The 17,666-nt window shown below is 40.1% G+C and overlaps 1 protein-coding gene and 1 long non-coding RNA gene across 12 annotated transcripts in view; one reads left to right on the forward strand and one right to left on the reverse strand.

The window, feature by feature from the left end:
- DACT1 (dishevelled binding antagonist of beta catenin 1) overlaps positions 1-17,666 on the reverse strand; it is a 337,604-nt gene that overhangs the window by 293,848 nt on the left and 26,090 nt on the right. The gene's annotated exons all lie outside the window — the stretch shown is intronic.
- The window catches only part of LOC143651756 (uncharacterized), an 85,730-nt gene that overhangs the window by 47,753 nt on the left and 20,311 nt on the right, over positions 1-17,666 (forward strand). Inside the window, exons 3-5 of one of the 2 annotated variants that reach the window (XR_013160197.1) lie at positions 8,713-8,833; positions 9,988-10,175; positions 15,248-15,324. This is a non-coding gene — a long non-coding RNA (uncharacterized LOC143651756). Of the gene's footprint in view, positions 1-8,712; positions 8,834-9,987; positions 10,176-13,538; positions 13,887-15,247; positions 15,325-17,666 lie in introns of those variants that run through there. The other variant, XR_013160198.1, reaches the window with a different exon arrangement.

The raw sequence follows: 17,666 nt of genomic DNA on the forward strand, positions 1-17,666 counted from the left end.
TCAACAAGAGTGCTGTGGAACCTGTATAAACAGAGCCACTGCCAGTCTGGACTGGTGGGTTCAGAGAAGGGACTTGGAGGAAAAATAACTTCCGAGACAAAACCATGGAGGCTGAGGTCTGAAGTCAAGAAGCCTTGGGCAAGTAGAGCGGACCCACCCAAGCCTGTGGAGAGGGTGAGTTTGCCCCAAAGGCAGAGGATGGGCCTTCCACCTCGTTGCAGTGGAAGAGTCATGTTGCTTCAGGTCTTGGAGAGAGTGAAGCACATTCCTTGGAGTTTGGGGACAGCCTGGCTGCCACCACATGGAGGGGTTGAGTGCATGCCCCAGAAATGACAGAGAGCCCAGGTGTGGCCCCAATGCTTGGAGAGGGTGGAGCCGAGAAAAAAAGGGATCTCCTCAATGTCCCCCGAGGTTGATTTGGAAAGAGGCAGGCCGCTGCATAGGCCCTTGGAAAGAGTGGGACTGCCACTTTCTAAAGCCAAAGGATAAATGACTTTCAGACTTTTGAAATCCAATGGCGTTTGCCCTGCAGGTTTTACATCTGCGTTCCTTCCAGTTTCTCCCTATGGAAATGAAAACCTGTATCCTGTGAATATCCTCCTTTGCCTTTTGGCACTAGATAACTTGTTTTGAGATTCACAGGTCCACAGCCAGAACAGAGTTTTTTGTACTTTAATATTGTTTAAGGTGATGCAGGTAGTTGTCAAGTTGACAAGGGGTGGACATGTGGTAGTTAGATTCAGGTGTCAGCTTGGCCAGGTGAAGGTGCCTAGTTCTATTGCTGTGGACATGAGCCAATGACATGTGAACCTCATCCATTGCTGATTACATCCGCAGTCGGCTAAGAGGCAGGCCTGCTGCAAAGAATGATGTTTGATTTAATTGGCTGGTGCTTAAATGAGAGAGCTCACTGTAGCACAGCTGAAGCAGCTTAGCATACCTCATCTCAGCACTCAGCAGCTTAGCCCAGGCCTTTGGAGATGCAGAAAGAAATCACCCCAGGGAAAGTTGTTGGAACCCAGAGGCCTGGAGAGAAGGCCAGCAGAGATCACCCTGTGCCTTCCCACATAAGAAAGAACCTCAGTGGAAAGCTAGCTGCCTTTCCTCTGAAGAACTAATGAAATCAATCCCCTTTTATTAAAAGCCAATCCATCTCTGGTGTGTTGCATTCCTGAAGCTAGCAAACTGGAACAGGTAGTGTACATATATCTACATATATAAGTAATTACAAATATATAATCTTTGGAAAAATGTGGCCCATAGTAAATCCATTGTTTCTATCTTGGTACTGTAAAGATGAGTGTGGTAGTTAGAGTCAGGTGTCAACTTGGCCAGGTGAAGGTGCCTAGTTCTATTGCCATGGACATAAGTCAATGGCATGTGAACCTCATCTGTTGCTGATTACAGCTGCAGTCAGCTAAGAGGCGTGCCTGCTGCAATGAATGATGTTTGGTTTAATTGACTGATGCTTAAATGAGAGAGCTCAACGTAGCACAGCCCAAGAACTCAGCACATCAAAATCACAATGACATGCCATTCCATACCCCCTAGAATGTCTGTTATTTAAAAAAATTACGGCTATTAGAGAAGATATGAGAAATAGGAACACTCATTAATTTGTTGGTGGGACTTCAAAATGACACAGCTACTGCAGAAGATAGTTTGGCAGTTCCTTAGGAAGTTAACTATAGAATTCCCACATGACCTGATGTGGTAGTTAGATTCAGTTATCAACTTGACCAGGTGAAGGTGCCTTGATCTATTGCTGTGGACATGAGCCAATGGTGTGTGAACCTCATCTATTGCTGATTACATCTGCAGTCGGCTAGGATATGTGCCTGCTGCAATGAATGATGCTTGATTTAATTGGCTGGTGCTTAAATGAGAGCGCAACATAGCACAGCTAAAGCAGCTCAGCATACCTCATCTCAGCACTCGCAGCTCAGCCCACGCCTTTGGAGATGCAGAAAGGAATCACCCCAGGGAAAGTTGTTGGAGCCCAGAGGCCTGGAAAGAAAGCCAGCAGAGATTGTCCTGTGCCTCACATGTAAGAAAGAACCTCAGTTGAAAGTTAGCTGCCTTTCCTCTGAAGAACTATGACTAAATAAATCCCCTTCTATTAAAAGCCCATTCATCTCTGGTGTGTTGCATGCTGGCAGCTTTGGCAAACCAGAACAGATTTTGGTACCAGAGAGTGGAGTGCTGCTGCTGTTTGCAAATACCAAAAACGTTGGAATGGCTTTTTAAATGGATAAAGGGAAGGTTTTGGAGGAACTCTGAAGAGAATGATGGAGAAGTCCTGGACTGCTTGAAGAGACTGTTGGTGTAAATGGAATCACTGCCAATCTGGACAAAAGGGAACACAAAAGGGACAAATTGAAGTTTGCAGAGTGAGAAGCATGGAAGCTCAGGTCTGAAGCCAAGAAACCTCAGCCAGGAGAGTGGACACACCCATATACATGGAGAGGATGAGTCTCCCACCTCGTTGCAGTGGAAGAGTTGTGCCTCCTCAGGCCTTGGAAAAGGTACAGTATGCTCCTCGGGGGCTGGGGAGAGTCTGGCTGCCACTACATAGAGGGGTTGGGCGTGTGCCCCAGAAATAGCAGAGAGCCCAAATGTGGCCCCGATGCCTACAGAGGGTGGAGCAGAGAAAAAGGTGGTCTCCTCAATGTCCCCGAGGTTGATTTGGAAAGAGGTGGGCCACTGTATAGGCCCTTGGAAAGGGTGGGACTGCCACTTTGTAAAGTCGAAGGATAAATGACTTTCAGACTTTGAAATCCAATGGTGTTTGCCCTGCAGGTTTCCAGAACTGCTTTGGTCTTGTGACTCCTGTGTTCCTTCCAGTTTCTCCCTATGGAAATGAAAACCTGTATCCTGTGAATGTCTTCCTTTCATCAGATAACTTGTTTTGAGATCCATAGGTCCACAGACAGAAGAGAATTTTTGTCACTTTAATATCTTTCAAGATGATGTGTATAGTTGCCAAGTTGGCAAGGGGTGGACATGTGGTAGTTAGATTCAGGTGTCAACTTGGCCAGGTGAAGGTGCCTAGTTCTATTGCTGTGGACATAAGTCAATGGTATGTGAACGTCATCTGTTGCTGATTACATCTGTAGTCGGCTAAGAAGCATGCCTGCTGCAATGGGTGAGGTTTGATTTAATTAGCTGGTGCTTAAATGAGAGAACTCAACATAGCACAGCCCAAGCAGCTCAGTGTGGCTCATCTCAGTACTCAGAAGCTCAGCCCAGGCCTTTGGAGATGCAGAAAGAAATCACCCTGGGGAATGTTGTTGGAGCCCAGAGGCCTGTAGAGAAGGATAGCAGAGATCAACCTGTGCCTTTTCATGTAAGAAAGAACCTCAGTTGAAAGCTAGCTGCCTTTCCTCTGAAGAACTATGTGCTGGTTTGAAAGGATGTATGTGCCCTAGAAAAGCCATGTTTTAATCTAAATCCCATTTCATAATGGCAGAATAATCCCTATTCAATACTGTATGTTTGAAACTACAATCAGATCATCCCCTAGAGATGTGATTTAATCAACAGTGGTTGTTAAACTGGATTAGGTGATGACATGTCTCTACCCATTTGGGTGGGTCTTGATTAGTTTCTGAAGCTCTATAAAAGAGGAAACATTTTGGAGAATGAGAGATTTCAGAGAGAGCAGAGAATGCTGCAGCACCATGAAGCAGAGAGTCCACGAGCCAGTGACCTTCGGAGGTGAAGAAGGAAAACGCCTCCTGGGGAGCTTCATGAAACCGGAAGCCAGGAGAGAAAGCTAGCAAATGATGCCATGTTCGTCATGTGCCCTTCCAGATGAAAAAGAAACCGTGAACTTCATCGGCCTTCTTGAACCAAGGTATCTTTCCCTGGATGCCTTTGATTGGACATTTCTAGAGACTTGTTGTAATTGGGACATTTTCTTGTCCTTAGAACTGTAAACTAGCAACTTTTTAAATTCCCCTTTTTGAAAGCCATTCCGTTTCTGGTATATTGCATTCCAGCAGCTAGCAAACTAGAACAGACTATAACTAAATAAATCCCCTTTTATAAAAGCCAATCCATCTCTGGTGTGCTGTATGCTGGCAGCTTTGGCAAACCAGAACAATGAGTTAGAAATTTTTTTTTAATTATATGAACTGAGAATCACTTTCAATCTGTTGTAGAAAATCAAGGAGCATCCTACAAACAGGAATGCGTAAGTTTCATTAATAGGGCAGTACCAGGGATCAACCCCTATATCACTTTTCTTCCTACCACTGCAGGAAGCAGCAAGACAGGCATCCTAACCAAATGTTCCAACTAAGCAAATTGACAGCCTTATTGATTTTAATGGTATTCTTCTACTCTGATCATTATACCATTCCTTTCCTATTGCTGACAAAAGAAAAAAGCCTATAAAGAATGCTAGTTTCAAAAGTGAAATGAGTTTGATTGTGAAGACCTGCAACCTTATGATTTTAATGACAATTTAACTTAGAGCTAAGTGAATTCAACTCTCATCCATCATATTTCTACTTCCAGAGCTCCTGAACAATCCTGAAAAGACATGATGGGACTGCTTCAGCTGAGTCATTTATCATTTTTTAAAGGGGAGGTAGAGACAGTGGTTTTCCACATAATTAACCCACTGTGAATGCCTGGATTCTAAGGCAGGCATCTTTGCTGAGGAGAATTGGAAGAGGTAACTAGGACATGTGTGAATGCCAGCCCAGGTGAAATAAACCCTTTTTTAATTGCTCATGCAAACACCACACTGACGGATTAAGGGAGAGATTTTCCACTTTATCATCAGGATGTTACTACATGACTGGTGACCTCTGTAACCTGGCCCTGACTCAGGGAGAAGGAGGTGTTTAGGAAGCAGGGTGAGTTCCCTTCTCTCTCCTTCCTCTACACTCCAGCAATCTAAGTGGTGTGACTGAGGTGTGCTGAAAGGTGAGCTTGTCACACAAATCTCCTCCCTAACAGCCTGCCAGAATGTGAAGATGTGGCAGGAAAGGTCATGACACCCCAAACAGAAGGCTCCCTCGTGACTCTCAGCTGTCGCTATTTAGGGAAGCAAGGCTTTCTTCAGTTTTATTCCACAGCCTGGGGAGTGAGATTTTCCCAGGCCCCTCTTCTGGCAAACCCTTTCTCCACAGATAGTTTCAGTAGGACGTGTTGTCAGCTGCTTACAACGTGAGGTCACACTGTGCTGAAGACCAAGCCCTGGAGATCAGATAGCAGTGGTCAGTCTAATAGCTGATGATTCTCACAATCCTCATAATTCATTTCGCTTTCCTCTGGGCAGACTGGCTCACTCCTCACTCACCCACAAGTGGTCCCTAGTACACTATTCCTGCCTTTAACAAATTCTTGGCTTTTCTGAAACCATCTGACCCCTAATCTGCCCAACACCTCTTCAACATGAGGCTCTTCCTCTGCCACTATTCTCACTTTCAAACTTGGCCTGCTATCTTTAGCAAACCTAAAAAGAGCTGTCAGATTTATATGATGGAATTTGGTGCAGCTGCATGAGGGAGGGACATGGGGTGGGGGGCGCACACGACAAACTGAGGAAGCCTTGGGAATAATGGGCTGTGCAGAATGGGCCAGAAACAGAAGAACAAATATGCTCTCTCTCAGAGAATACTTACCAAAAAAATGAGAGCCTGGATTGTGAGCCCTTATAGCAGCCACATTTGGACTGAAGGTGTGGATGTATTTCTGGATTCTGAGACACTGAGCTATGTGTGTAGCAGCTGGTATTTCCCTGGAACTTTGAGTAGCTTGGTGGCACCTGGGTCCCAGAAATGGAGTACTGCAGACCTGAAGGTTGGCATGGCTATGTGTAATAACAGTTGAAGTAACCAAGAAAGAGATCAGGCCTCGATTACAGTTTAAAGCAAAGCCCATCTGGCTGGGTCTAAGGTAAATTAGAATGTAGGGTAAAAGATAATAGTGCATGTATTCTAGACCTTCAGCTTCAGCTGTGAGATCAAAGGTGAGAGGTTATATCTAGAACCTACATTTTCTGTAACACATAGTCTGAATCAGCCTTTTTGTACAGCTCATTTGGACAAGCGGGACTCCTGGAATCCAGAACAGGAGAGAAGACTTGTAATTCTCTATGGCTTGGTGTAGTACCAGGATATATCTCAGATTGTGATGGGCTGATAATTGGAGAGTATTAGAGGAGTCCTTGAGAATTGAGAAGGGGAAATATATATCTGGAACTACTCAACTCTCCTATCTGGGAAACCCTGGGTACCTTCCTAACCTTTAAAGACTCACAAGAGGTGGGCCAGGCCCTGGATTTTGAGGCTTGCTCTTGTGAGACTTTTTCTGTGGGGGAGAAGCTGGGACTGCTCATAACGAGGTCTGGGAGTTGCTTCCAAAAAGCCTCTTTGTTGCTCAGATGTGGCCTCTCTCTCCTCTCTAGGCCCAGCTTTGTAAAGAAAATCATTGCCCTCCCCACTACGTGGTACAGGCCGTTCAGGGGTGAAAATCTCCCTGAAACATGGGGTATGATTCCCAGGGATGAGTCTGGCCCTGATACCATGGGATCAACAACACCTTCCTGAACAAAAGGGGGAAAAGGGGGTAAAATAAGGCATAAGTGGCCAGGTGAGATCAAATGAAGTCCAGAGGTTCTGGAGGCTGCTTTTATGCAAGCTTCAGTTAGATAGTGCTAGTTGCCATGGTTTGCTAAACTCCAACCAACATCACTCCTGTTGACTCTTAAGAACACTTTAAGCCTCTTAAGAACAGACTCAAGCTGAGACTCTATAAAGGTTTCAACAACTTTTGTTGTTGCCTTCCTCTAACATATAATTCCCAGAGGGTCCTAGGTCAGATAAATCCTGAAACCCAGAGGGACCAACCTCTCCAAGATTATCACTTAATTACATCCCCCTATCCTTTAGTGAGGATACCCCTTCTCAACATGAATAAGTCAGAACAGGCATTCCCAAAAAAAATCCCTGCAGATTGGGAGAGGGATTAAAGGAGGGGGAGAAGGTAGAACAGAGAGGGAGGGATTTGATGGATGAATGTGGCTGCCGAATCACTATATTAATATCCCTTCTAGCCTCCAGTGTTTTGGAGTACCTAGAAGGAAAAATCTGAGATGATGGAATGGTAACTCATAATGGGCTCTGGGATCTGTTGTGTCTACTTGTTGAGGTGTGCTTTGAAAATTATTGCTTTTTTCTTCCTTTTCCTTATATATATGTTATATTATACAATGAAAAGTTTTAAAAAAGAGAGAGAGGTCAAGAAGAGGTTAAAGTTAAGCATCATCTACATCAGGATTTTTGCCAATCATCTTCCATCTACCCATCCCCACTCCTGTTTCCAATCTATGCCCTTATAAGTGGCAAAAGATACTAACAGCACAGATGTGGATCAGTGGTAAGACATGGCTACCATAACAACCTCACCAGATGATGTTCATAAAAAGTATCTTTTTAATGCTAGGTGGAAGCTGCCTCATTTTCCCTTAAGAGAAAGACAAAAGTTTGTGTTTCTATTTGTTGAAAAATTTTCTACAAAGCAAATTAATCATCTCTTTGGAGAGGGAGGGTAATAAATGTCATCTAAAGTGTAATGTGGTAAACCAGCTTTGTGTAATTGAACGTTCTGCTTTTCCCTGAGTGGTGGAAGAATCACAGGTAACTACTTCACAGAAAAATTCCTACTCTAGACTGTCTCTGTAGCTCAAGTATTGCTTTATAAGAATCATTACTTTTTATTTGGGAACAGCATCTAACTGAAAGCAAAGACTAAACATGATAAGGGAGAGTGAGAGAGTATTCTAAACAACTCCCAGGCTCCCCTCACACCAAGGTCTGCAAGGCTGGATAAACACTGAGAGGCCTGGCCCTCAGTTTGTGCCTCGAGCTATTTGCTAAAACAACATTGTACTGGGATAAAGAATGTTACCATAAGGGAAACAGAAGAAACCTAATGATTTCAAGCCTAGAGCACGAGGATAATCTGAAACTAGGAGGAAACAGCCTGTCTAATGTGGGAGCCAACAGTTCTAAAGGGACTTTATAGAAAATTGGGGCAAAGGCCTGGAGTGTGGACATTGCTTCAACAGTAGCCAATCTCCAATACCCGTATCAGTCATTTGCCCACAAAAGATCCAGATTCCATCCCTGCTGACCTCAGGCTTTCTCTCTAGACCCACTGCCTGCCCACCCTCAGAGAGAAGCCACCTCTACTACACGCTCCCTTTCCTGCTGCATCAACTCTACGCTTCACAATACAAAAGCACTTTCCAGCAGCCCCGACTCCCTTTAGAACTCACCCATCCACTTTCATCTGACCTGCTTAGTAGCTGGTGGCATCAGGCAGCACACTATTCAAAGATACCTCTCACCTGTATGATGGGTGCTTTGGAAGATAAGCATACCTGTGAACCCAATTCTTAATCATTTTATCCGAATTTAATATAGAAAAGTAAGCATGACAAAACTATAGCTGTTCTACATATAACGATTTGGGCCATAATTACTTCAGATAGATATGAAATTTTTGCCATTAAGGAATATCATAATGGGGGAAGTGGGTAGTAGGTGGGAGAAGGCATTCTAGGATGACTTCAACTGATATCCATCTGGAAGCAAAATAGTCTATTAGTGTCAAAATGTAGGTGTATAAAATGCTGTAATTACTAGATATAGCCACTGCTTATTTTTATTAAAAGGCCTTATTTTTTTATGACAGCTTATTCCTATCAGAAGAGTCCTTTCCACCACTAAAACTACTTCCAGCAGATTAAAGACACCACCAACCTAGAGAGGGACTTTCAAATGAGATTAATGCACCAGGAAGAGGCTACGAAACTGTGAATATGAGTTTTATTCTAATGACTTTCTAGGCATTAAGAAACTATGACAAAACTTTTGCTCTTCCATTATAGTTTTTCTGTCATGGTTTATTTAGCTGGGGAACATCTAAAGCCATTTTTCCTGATAAATACTAGAGGAAAGTTTCCACATGCTTTTTTCCATCTTCTGAAGGTTTTCATTCAACATGAGACAGCTAACATTTAAAGCCGGTTTTGAAGATTTTATTACAAAATGTTACTCTCCCCTTATCCCTCACACTGTGAGCTGAGCAGACTTCAGTACTTGAGTCACAAGTGACTGAAGGAGATAAAAGTTGAATTTAAAGCAATTAGGAGGAAGGATTGGTTATTTTTCTTTTGTAATTGAAGGTTACATGCTAATTGCCTTTAGCTTTAAAATCAAGCTATGTGATTGAAAGCAAAATAAATAAGCATTTCAGTCTTATATCTTTCAAATAGCCACTAAGTACTTGGAAGGCAGAAAGCAGTACACACATCATATTATTCAATCATTTTCTAAATAACCAGCAACAAGTATGCCCCGAACCCACAAACCTAACATGAATGCGCTTGGTGGACTAAACACTGAAACTCGAGACTAATGAACAGAAGGTAGAAAATTACTTCATGGCACATTATGGCTTTAAGCCTAAAAAAACACCAAAGAGCCTAAAAAGCCCCTGTATCTATTGATTCACCAGGAAAAAAAATAATAGCTTCTGCAACCCAACCAAATATCTGCCCCCAAATTGGGCTGGTGGGATCTTCCAGGCCATTCTTCTGCCTAAAGAGAAAACATCATTCCAGGGAGAAAGAATCAGCTTATTGTCAAAGTACTTAAAGGAAGGGTCTCAACTCGCTCCTAAAATCCATTAGGATGCCTACATCTTCACAGTTAGCACTTTCATCTAGCTTGAATCTCTTTTGCTATGATTCAAGTCTGTTCCCCTTTGCTTTATCCTGGTCCTTGGGGACAAGACTACGATCACCATCTTCTTACAATAGTACTTCCACATATACTGAAGACTGCATTTTGCCCAATAGGAGACTTTTTCTAAATTAATTATCCTCGGTCTTTTAGTATTTCCTCTCCATTTTTTTTATAGCTCTTTAATCACTCCTATGGCCCTGTTTCTTTATGTCTTCCTCAGGATGTGGAGTCCAGGCCTGGACACAGTATTCCAACTGCACACTGGTCATTGCTGATTAGAATGAGGTTATTGCTGAACCAGACCAAGCAGAGACACAGAGAGGAACAATGACTAAGGATGGAGAGTCCCAATAGACTTCCAGTTTGTTTGCTGACTATTCCTGAGTCAAGAAACCCTGTCTCTTAATAGTAAGTTCTCTGTCGCTTAGCTGGCTCCACTGTTTTCTGATGCTTGCAAATTTTTTCCTACAATTGACCCACTATCACTTAAGCGTCATGATTCCTGCAGATATGATCTCCTAGCTAACTGTATCAAGGTGGTTAATCCATTATTATCTTAGACAATAACACTCAACACCCCCAACTGCAGAGCCTCCCCAGTCTTTGTTAGGGTCACAGCTGTCCATTCCAATGCCATTGTTTTACAGATGTGGGAACTGGGGCTGAGAAAATTATTAAGTGGCCGTTATCAAAATGTATAGCCCTAAAACACCCTATTCACAGGACTGCTGCCAGAGTCACTGAATTCCTTACCAATATTTAAATTACATAGGACTTTGCTGTGCCACTACCTAGCCGTGTGGCATTCAGTAAAATGTTTTATGCTTCTCTGGCTTTGTTTCCTCATCTGTTTCTCAAGGTATTTTGTTCCTCTGAACACCAGCAGCCTTGGACACACAGCCCAATGGCTAATGGATTTGACAGTCAAATTAAAAGACTTCTCTAGTCTCTGACCTTAGTTCTCTTAAACGAAGCTACTTATTCTAACTGCTTGACTGTTAACAGGACAAACAGCTTCAAGCAAAATACTTTTAAAAAATTATGCCCAAGAAACAAGAAGCATCTTTCTCACTGTCTTTTCACTTTTCCCCTTGTCAAAAAGGGGAAAAATGATCCCTCTTAATAGAAAGAAGTGAATCCTATTCAAACTCCTGCCGTCTTAGCTGAAAAATCCTTCTCAGCATTTTTAAATCCTTTTATTTCCACACCATATGAAAGTTATATCTACAGTTATTTCCCTATTGCTGGCTTGTTTTCACACGTTTACATCTCAGCATTAATCCCTTCTGAATTACATTGTTTCATTTTCAATTACTTCCCCAGTTTACTGTTCTGTTATCAAGTCCTAGCCTTTGTTATTCTTGTTACATTTACCCTTTCCGAATTTCCATTTTAGAGTCCTCTAAGAACTTAATCATGTTTTATTTTCATTTAATTCCCCATCAATCTTTAACACTGCTCCTGAGCATTTACCTTTTACTTTAATATTTGGTCATATCAGAGAAAGACAATTTGACTTTCTTGGGCAATAGTGTACATATTTTGTATCCTATTCTATTTCAAGTCTCCCTCTGTAGTCTACTTACATATGCTGGAACATTATACCTAATCCATTATCCAGAAAATGGAAATATAATACTAAGTGGTTTACTGTAGCCCCCATTTCTTTCATAATGTCATAAAAATTTATAACTCTTAAAAGCCAATGATCCCTGAGGTCATTTATCCTCAAGAAAGAACAACTTTATTCTTGTGGAGCAGAATCTGTATCAGATGTAGCTCTCAGATTATAAGATATGTGCCCTTAATGCATAACATCAGGGTGGCCTGTAAGCACCCAGCATCCATTCAGTGCCCTGATGGTTCAAAAGTCCATTAGTAAGAGGCAGGTGGGCTCTTGCTATTCAGAGGTAAAGATGAGTATTTCAGCAATTCACTTTAGCCTTGATGTTAGCTGTGGTTTCACAGAGAGATAACAGTCCCCTTCAAACAATAAGAAATAACTAAGAAAAGTCATTATGTCACCATTTAAAAATGTACTCGATTATCCTGGCTTAGCTGTTACTTAAACTGACTTTCTAAAGTCTCCTGGGTGGGAAGATTTAAGCACTACACATGCCTAGCTCATGAAATAACTGCTTTCAGTGTACATCAAATATAGGTAGCCAAATGCTGGTAATGCTGGGGAATGAGGAAGCAAGGTAACTGGGGAGTGAGGTAGCAGCTAAAGAAGTGATAAAACTACATCCAATTTGACAGAGCTCCTACACTCTAATGCCAGTTGGAGAAAAAGCAAGGATTCGGAAAATGAGAACTGTTTACAGAGCACCAGCTGGGCTGAGGTGACTTTTCCAGAGCCATCTGCCTCCAAAGAGGCCCTCCTCACCTAGGCCATTTCCTGGAGGAGCCCCACACCAGGCACAATACCTTAGCACATACACCACTGACAACCATGTCTCCAGACGTGCTCTCCTTTGGGAGCAACCAGTTGTCCAGGTATTAGATTTAGTCTCTCAGCCTCAGGCAACTGTGCAACTAACCTTTTCTGATGACCTTCTTTCAAGCCTTCTGCTCCCACTCAGCCCCTGTGAATTAGCAGTTCTCCTAAATTCTCAGTAAAAGCATTAAAGATGTACATATTCCATATCACTTTGAAAATCAGTCCTTCCAGGGCCACTCAAATAAACATTATACAGCCATTTGAAATAACAATGAAGAATCATGTTTATTGACACAGGAAAACATTCACATTAGATTAAATGTTAAATTCAGATTATGAAACTAATATTGACAGTGAATTTTTTGGTAAATGTTTATATGTATCCATATATAAATAAAATAATATAAAATTATTTTTTATAATTTTAAAAAGAAAAAAGGCATTAAAATTGTCCGTGTGGGCTTATACCAAGCATTAACAGAGATTGTCTCTGAAAAGTGAGGTTACAGGTTATGTTTGCTTTTTGCTCTCCCTTATTTTTTAATTCTTTGATGAATATGTACTATTTAATTTTTTAAATAATAACAGAAAGAAATTCAGCCTCTATATATGAGGATCAATTTTTCACCCTTTCCTTTCATTATTGGAGGCTTTTGAGACAGCAGTTGTAGAACAGGAGCACCACAATTCTCTAATTCTGAGGTTTCATCCCAAATCACCACTGACCTCAAGAGTTCTGTGAATGCCCCTTGCCCTGCAGGAGAATGAAAGAGCCTTACGAAGAACATCAAGGCACTGGCAAATCATTGGTTAAATACAGGAACAGTAAGAGGCTTGAAGGGGGAAAGAAATAAGACTTGAACGCTTTGCTTAAAGGAGCTAAAAGTATGCTTTAATAAAATGTATTGATTTTGAACTAGTAATATGACCTTTTCTTGATGATCAAAAGCAGATAGAATTTTATTCATAACCATCAAGATCTATTTTCTGTATTTTTACCACTTCTACCTTACATAAAACATCTGCTACCTTGGGACTGGCCTCCAATTCTCCCCATCCCCTCCATGTATCCAGGCCACTCATAACTGTTTTCTTTGAGTCAGTCAACCAGCATTTTGTAAGGATCTTCCCTCAGTGCCTCATCTCATCTGTACTGTTTTTTTGTTTCAGTAATATTCAGCTTTTTCTTGTTATTTAAAAAAATAACAAGAAAATTTTTATTTTAATAAATAAATTTATTTACTTTAGAGCTTCACCCCCTAAGAAGATGTAAGATCATTATCAAGAGATCTTACTCATTGTCCACGAAATAAATTCTTTCCTTTTTCCAGAGTAATGGAACCTCCAATTTTCACTCGTAATAAAGCCTGTGTTTCCAAGCCTCCTTGCATATGAATAAGTTTGACCATATGACTAAGTTTGAGCCACTGTGATCAAAGTAAAAGGGTTGTGGGCAACTTTCAGAATGTATCCTTAAAGAGGAGTATGTCCTTTCCTTTCTCCTTCTTCTTAGAAATGTTGATGCAATAGCTGGAGCTCAAGCAGTTAGTTGGGACCACAAAGAAAATTCACGCCAAAGAATACAGAGCAGTAGGACTGGAGTAGCCTAGTCCCTGATGATATTACAAACCTTCCCTAACAGGCTGTACTGTTTTTCTCCAGATTTAGTTTACATGTGAAATAAACTTCCATCTAGTTTAAGCCACCATTATCTTGGGGTTTCTGTCGCTCACAGCTAAACCTAATCCTAAGTGGTAAACTAGTGATCATATTTTCATTCATTCTACAAGTATTTCCTGAGCATCTACTGTGTGCCAAGCACAGTTCTAGCTGGGGAAATGAAAGCAGTGAACAAAGCAGGCAGTCCTTCCCCTCCCCTCATGGAAACTGCATGGTCAGCTCAGCATCCACACAGTTCCTACTACAGGGCTATGAAACATTTGATGAATGAGTTAGCAATGAGTCCTCCTCTTTATCCTTTGTTTTAAAACTAATTTTGTATTCATAAACCTAAGAATCACTGTACAATTAATGCTCAGGAAAAAACTCACAACTGCCTTTTAACAGAAATAAAATCATTTAACCAACCTTTCCTGCTACTATATCCCCCCTCCCAAAAATTGGTAAACACATTCACAAAGCCTATTGCTCCTTTTAAATTATAATGGACAATGATGATGACATGAGGACAGTTGAAAACAATGCATTATAGTGTTACACATAGCTCTATGCCTCATTTCCTTATCCAAAATGTGGATAGGTACAGAATTGTAAGAATTAAATGAGATAATATCCCAGAAATGGTCAATAAATACTAGCTATATTCAGTTGGCAATAAATATTAACAACTCAAAAAATAGTCATATCCTTTAATTCAGTAATTCCATGTCTGGGTTTTATCCTAAGAAAATAACCCTAATTATTGGCAGAAAATCTTATCACAAAAATGTCCATCGCAGTATCATTTATAATAGGCACTGGAAATTTAATGACTTTTCCCTGCCACCCCAACTTCTATCTTTTATGAGCTAGGGCCTAGACTGTGGCCCAAACCAAGATCTATAAACCCAAGACTAGTTAGTAAAGGGTTGGGAAAAGGCAAAGAAAGGATAATTTAATTCCAAATTCCTAGCAAGACAGCTGTATGCGAAGAAATTGTTCAAAATGTCAAGTATATCAGAAGAGCAAAACAAAAGCTTAAAGCTTGACCCCTGAGGTCAGGCCCTCAAGGAAACTTTCAGACTGAAGATCCTGGAGAGCTGCCCTGAGAATGGGTGGGGAAAGGAAGGAAGGAGCTTCCATGGAGCATTTCAGGCACAGAGTGGGTGGGCTGGCAGACACTTGGTCTTGAATAGAAATAAAATAAATTTCTGTCATGAGAGAAATGGCTAAATGAATTGTTGAATAATGTAATAAAATACTATGACTCCTAATAATAGAAGATGATGTTTATAAGTGCCAGGTACTATGCTAAGTGCTTTGTATGTTTTATATCATTTAATCCTCTGAATAACATGCTATTCTTATCCACATTTTATAGATGAAAAAAGTGCATCACCAATAGGTTCTGTGTGAATTGCCCAAGGACCCAGATAGTGGAGGAGCCAGGATTTGAACGTGAGTTGTCTGACTCACTTTTTTTTTTTTAACTTTTTTTATTGTATAGTATAACATATATACAAAGCAAAGAAATAAAAAAGCAGTAGTTTTCAAAGCACTCTTCAAAAAGTAGTTACAGGACAGATCCCAGAGTTTGTCATGGGGCACCATATGATCCTTTTATATTTTTCCTTCTAGCTGCTCCAGAATATAGAAGGCTAGAGGGCTTAAATATTTTTTATCATCAAAAAATAAAAAAATACTATGAAACTATGTAACCATTACAAAATGCTAAGAAAAAGACTATAGTAACCTGATAACATCCTTGGCTAATACTTCGTATATATAGTATGTACTTATACACATATAATTAAATATCTATATGTATAAACATGTATATAAGTATATATCTTACATACTTATATGTGTGTATATATGTGTATGTTTTTACATAATTTACAATGTGGCATAAGTATAGAAAAAAAAATACTTGGAGAAAACATGCCAAAATGCTAATATTGTGTAAGTAGGAAGGTAATGGTTTGCTTTTTTTTTCACTGTTAAATTTTCTTTAATGTATGGTTTAAAATTACTATTATTTTTTCAAAGAGAGAGTTTACTGCTAGGCACCAAGCGGAAGATTGGATGGCCTACTGGCCCAAAAATCTCTCTCCAAACTGCAGTGATTCTAATAGTTTTATGGTATCAAAAGATGAGCAGGTTTTAGGATAATGTGCACATGGCTCTAGATGATGTACTTAGAGATGGTCTAATTTTTAAAGATGCGCAGATAGATTACATGCTTAGTCACAGGATGTATGTAAGGAAATGGCTGCCTTAAAATGATGATGGACATGACTTTAAGCATTATAATGAGATATAGGTCACTTATAGGTGAAAATGTAAAGCTACTGCTCACGTCAGGGAGGCCCATTTTGCTTAGATCCAGCTTCCTTTATCAAGGGCCTTTGGAATTGCATGGGTTAGTTCTGGGCTGGCCCAAGTCCCTTTATTAATAAACATTAGGGGCTGTCTTTTGTGATCATAAGACTCTAAAGTCTAAATTACTTTTATATTTAAAAATGTGGGTGGGAGTATAAATAGAAAAGTAGGTACACTTATCTAAATGTTATAGTGTAACTCTTCCACAAACATGTTTCTTAAGAATAAAATGTGTGTATCTCAGGCAACGAGCCATATTTTCAGCCTCCTAAATCCTTTCCTCTAACTACCACTTGATGAGATGCTGGAGAAAGAATGTTCCTCGCTTGAACTAGTTTTGGCTCTTTTGGGAGAACTGTAACTCTTGCCTGACATGGGCTATCATTTAAGGACAAAACTAAAAATTCATCTATGGGATACACTCTAAATGGTTAGTAATTATCTGGGCCCTTTCCGAAGGTCCTAACTTTATCCTATCCTTACTCACACCTTATATGTGGTAATACAAAAGAAAGTACCTTCGAAACTGTAAAATACCACAAATAAATATTTTGTTATATTTCTCTCATTACATAGTTTTTCATTCCTATTAAGAACTTCCTGACCGAATAGATATTGTTTCAGTTCCTGAATTCACCAGAGCACAAGCAGTTGACCTGTAATTTTAATAACTTTATAGCCATAATCAGAGTCATTTACTCTACCTGACAGACTGACCACATGGTTATTAATATTAACTATTAGGTTTGGGACAGGCCTTCCATGAAACCCCCAAATAAAATCAATCCAGACTATCCTTAACTATTAGAGATTGATTTGGAGCTTAATTTGATAACGTTTTAAAAAGCTCCCCTAAACAAACAGGGAAATGTAAATGTGGACTCAGCATTAGATACAATGAAAATGTGTTTATATGGAAGGCAGAGATCCTTGACCTTAAAAAGCAACTGGCAAAATAGCAAGCAAGGTAATCTCTCATTCATAGAGAGATATTTGTAAGGAGATCTGAAAGGATATGCAATGAAAGGTTGGAAGATAACATCTTAAATTAATAAAAATTGTGTTTTAAATTTTGTTTATTTTTACTTCTTTCTATAATATACATATACTATGTTTATAATAAAAGATTACTTTCAATTAAAAAAAAACTCCTGTACTTTTAAAATTTTAGACTTTTGCATTTCCTGGTTCTGGCTAGGTATGATATTCAGAGTAAAATGCCAGAACCCACTAGAAAGTCAGTAATATGGGAATAGCATCTTCCTAAGTAAGGTATATGATTAAAAATCTTGTGGGAAAAAATTGCTCTTGCAAGATTCCCCACCCAAGCTTGCCAGTTCAAAGACTTAACACATTTTGCATATGATTTCAATAAATAAATAGATTTTAGGGTGTCTATTCAAACCAAACTCATACTC

This window comes from Tamandua tetradactyla, chromosome 12 (assembly GCF_023851605.1).
Source record: "Tamandua tetradactyla isolate mTamTet1 chromosome 12, mTamTet1.pri, whole genome shotgun sequence".
NCBI classification, from domain to species: domain Eukaryota; kingdom Metazoa; phylum Chordata; class Mammalia; order Pilosa; family Myrmecophagidae; genus Tamandua; species Tamandua tetradactyla.